The sequence below is a fragment of the Trachypithecus francoisi genome, unplaced genomic scaffold (assembly GCF_009764315.1).
Source record: "Trachypithecus francoisi isolate TF-2019V2 unplaced genomic scaffold, Tfra_2.0 Lachesis_group10, whole genome shotgun sequence".
In the NCBI taxonomy this organism is placed as follows: Eukaryota; Metazoa; Chordata; class Mammalia; order Primates; family Cercopithecidae; genus Trachypithecus; species Trachypithecus francoisi.
This window is the reverse complement of record NW_022681455.1, coordinates 13,610,088-13,614,248: the sequence shown is the minus strand read 5'-3', so window position 1 is coordinate 13,614,248 and position 4,161 is coordinate 13,610,088. Positions and strand designations below refer to the sequence as shown.

At 41.5% G+C, this 4,161-nt stretch overlaps 1 pseudogene; it reads right to left on the bottom strand.

Annotated features, from left to right (window-relative positions):
• Positions 1 to 517: 517 nt before the first annotated feature.
• On the bottom strand, positions 518 to 1,361 carry LOC117088656 (annotated as a pseudogene).
• Between the last annotated feature and the right edge of the window lie 2,800 nt (positions 1,362 to 4,161).

Below are 4,161 nucleotides of genomic sequence, written 5' to 3'. Positions count from 1 at the left end.
GTGATGAAACTCCACCAATCTGTTGACCAGTTTTAACAATTATCAACATTCTGCCAATCATGTTTCATCTACCCTCCTTGTTTTGGTGTGTGTGTTTTTTCCCCAGTATTTTAAAGCAAATCCCAGCATATATGAATGCTTTTAAATGCTTTGATATGTATCTCTAACAGACAGGGGCCTAAAAAAAAAAAAAGACCCATGCACAATTATACCTAACAAAATTAACAGTAACTTGTAATATCATCTAACACAGATCATGGTCAATTTGTTACATTTGTTCAAAAAGTCTTTTTATCAGTTGGTGTGTTTGAGTCAGCGTTTAACAAGATCTACACAGATCTATACATTGTGTATGGTCAAAATACTTCTTGAGTATTTCTCCCTTCCACTCTTTCTTGATTTAAAAATAATTTTTATTATAATGAAAAATTTCAAACATACACAAATGTAGAGAGAATAGAGAAGTAGAGCCCCAAGTGCCCATAACCCAGTTTCAATTGTTTTGTTTTTTCTATTAATCATGCCACATTATTTTTAATTACATACAAAGACCTAACATGTCACCCAGGGACCATTTCACCCACTGCTCTGTTTGGCCACCAGTCTTTTGTCTCTCTCTTCAGCAATGGTGAGGTGGATACCCTTTCCTCAGGGAAGAGAAATCCATGGTTTTTTGCCCTTGCCAATAACAAAAATGTTGGAAAGTCGAGTGGCAAAGCTGTGGCCATTGGCATCTTTCATGTGAACCACGTCAAAAGATCCAGGGTGCCTCTCTCTCGGTGATCACACCAATTCTTCCCAGGTTAGCACCTTCAGTTACCATACACAGGTTACCAGTGTAACTTGATGAAATCAAGTAATCTTGCCAGGTCTCCAAATCAATCTGAATGGTATCATTCACCTTGATGAAGGGATCAGGGTAGCGGATGGTGCGAGCATCATAAGTCACCAGATGAAGGATTCCTTTTGTGTCCACAAACATTTTTCTCACTTCGCACAACTTGTACTTGGCTTCCTCAGGTGTAATACAATGTTCAGCAAAGCAGCTCTTGGTGTCATACATCAGACAAAAATTCTCTCCCATCTTGTCAATGCTGATGACATCCATGAATCCAGCAGGGTAAGTTATATCAGTTCGGACCTTGCCAGCGATCTTAATGAACTGCTGCATGCAAATCTTCTTCACCTCCTGTCAGGGGATACTTAAGTCTGTTCCTTAGGAAAATGATGAAGGGGAGACACTCTCTCAACTTGTGGGGACCGGTGGATGGAAGAGTAGCAAACACATCGGTCAATTTATCCAGTATCTAGTGCTTTGGAGCTGCTACCCACTTCAGATGCTTCTTGGGACCATGAGCCATGGCTGCGTTAGGCAAGGAAAGATGACCTCGGTCTTCCGGTGCATGTAGAAATTCATTTTTTTTTTTGAAACAGGTTCTCATTCTGTTGCCCAGGCTAGAGTGCAGTGGTGCAATCACAGCTCACTGGAGCCTTGACTTCCCAGGGCTCAAGCAATCCTTCCAGCTCAGCCTCCTAAGTAGCTGGGACTACAGGTCTGAGCCATCATACCCAGCTAAGTTTTTATATCTTTTCTAGAGATTGGATATCACTTTGTTGACCAGGCTGGTCTTGAATTCCTGGGCTCAAGTGATCCTCCCACCTCGGCCTCCCAAAGTGCTAGGATTACAGACGTAAGACACAGTGCCTGGCCTTCACTAGTTATTGATATATGGATGATCTGGTTTCACCTATATCTCCTTTCCAACCTCTACTCCTACCCCTAATATGTTATTTAAAACAAATCCCAGGCTTTATATAATTTCAAAGGTAAATACTTTTGTATGTATCTCTAAAAGATAAAGAATTTTAAGAAAGCAACCACAACATTTTTGTTACATCTACAAAAAATTAATGATTCCTTAGTATCATCTAGTATCCAATAGGTGGGACGTTACCATTTCCCTGATGAGGCTAGGTGTAGTGGCTCACACCTATAACACTAGCACTTTGGGAGGCCAAGGCAGGAGAATCACTTGAGCCCAACAGTTTTAGACTAGCCTTGGCAACACAGGGAGACCCTCTCTCTACAAAGAAAAAAAAAAAGAAAGAAATTAGCCAGGCCTGATGGTGTGTACCTATAATTCCAGTAACTTGGGAAGCTGAGGCAGGAGGATCACTTGAGCCCAGGAGTTTGAGACTGCTGTGAGCCATGATTACACCACTGCCCTTCAGCCTGGGTGACAGATGAGATCCTATCTCAAACCACCACCACCACCACCACCACCACCACAACAAAGACAATTTCCCTGATTGTCCTATAAATGTCTTTTTACAGGTGGTTTCTTGCAAGCAGGATTCAAACAAGGTCCATACATGGCATATGGCTGATGCATGCTATGGACTGAATTGTGTCCCTGCTAAATTCATATGAAGGCCTAACCTCTAACATGACTATATTTGGAGATAGGGCTTTTGAGGTCATAAGGGTCTTAATCTCATAGGATTGGTGGCCTTATAAGAGGAAGAGAGACAGAGAGATCTTGCTCTCTCCATAAGCATGCGCTGAGCAAAGGTCATGTGAGCACACATGAGAAGGCAGCCGTCTATAAGCCAGAAAGAGAGCCCTCACCTGAACCCAACCCTGCTGTCACCATGAGCTCAGACTTCTAGTCTCCAGAAGTGTGAGAAATACATTTTTGTTGTTTAAGCCACCCAGTCTGTTGTATTTTATTATGGCAGCCAAACCAATACAATACGCTTCTTAAGTCTCTTACATTCCCCCACTATCATGCCCTTTTTATGCCATTCATTCATCAGAGAAACTGGATCACTTGTCCTACAGAAATTCCCACATTCCAGATTTTACTGGTTGTAAACAAGTCATTTAACTTGTTTCTCTATCCCTGTATTTCTTGTGAACAGGTAGACAGACCTTGGTTTGATTTAGGTTCATTCTGGTAAGATATAAAAGTGGTTTGGTATGCATTCTGATTGTATCATATCAGGAAAAATATGATGTCTGATTTTTCTATCTTTACAGGTTTAAGCTGATGGGTTAGTGCTAGATGTTCTCAACCTGATCCATCCATAATAAAGATCCTCATCAACCTATCATCTAATGGTTTTTGCAGCCATTGCAGTTCATTGCCAGAATCCATTAATCCAATAGTGACTTGGAACTGATAATTTTCTAGTTCTGTTATTTCTTTTTCTTAGCTGTGATCCTTACATAAAGAAATTTCTCACATCAACTACTCAGTTATACTGAAATACAGTTTATACAGAAAAAGGCAGAATAAGATCCTTTCCTTTTATTTATCAGCCTGTCAGGAGTTGGTGCCCTTCCAATCTCCATAGGTGACCATGGATTTGTTTTTAAATTATCATTATGTGAACTATTGGATTTTTATATATTTGATGTGTTCCACTCTGTTATCTTTTTCCATGAAACTGACCCAACTATGGCCAGAGAGAACCCCTCCAAGTTGGCCTTTGCATTCTTTGGCTGTCATCCGAAGATTCTTTCACAGTGCCTTTGCTTTGGGGCATAATAAGATGTTCTAGCCTTATATCGAAAAACTCCTGTCCCAGATCATGACTCCGTTGTTTTTCCAAGGGTCCCTGGTGTCTTTTTAGTAAGAGGTAGTATTTAGAAGTCGTATCTGGTGCTAGGGTTGCTCACTGCTCCTCAATTGTCATCGCTTCTAGGTCTGATGGACAGTGCTGAGGACTGCAAATGTCTTTCATCACCAATGAAACTGTAAATAGCTCTTTGAAACTTCGTAAATTGCTCAAAGACTTTTTTGTTTTGATTCAGGGTCTTACTTTGTTGCTCAGGCTGAGTGCAGTGGTGTGATCGTGGCACACTGCAGCCTTGAACTCTGGAGCTTAAGTGATCCTCCTGCCTCAGCCTCCTGAGGTAGCTGGGATACAGGAGTGTGCCACCATGCTTGGCTAATTTTTTATTTTTTGTAGAGACAGGCTCTCGATGTGTTGCCCAGGCTGGCCTCAAACTCCTGGACTCAAATGATCCTCCTGCCTCTGCCTCCCAAAGTGCTAGGATTACAGGCATGAGCCATAGTGCCCAATCAAAGACTTAAGAGATTTTTTATTTTACTAAGAGAAGAGGGCCGGCATAGTGGCTCACGCCTGCAATCCCAG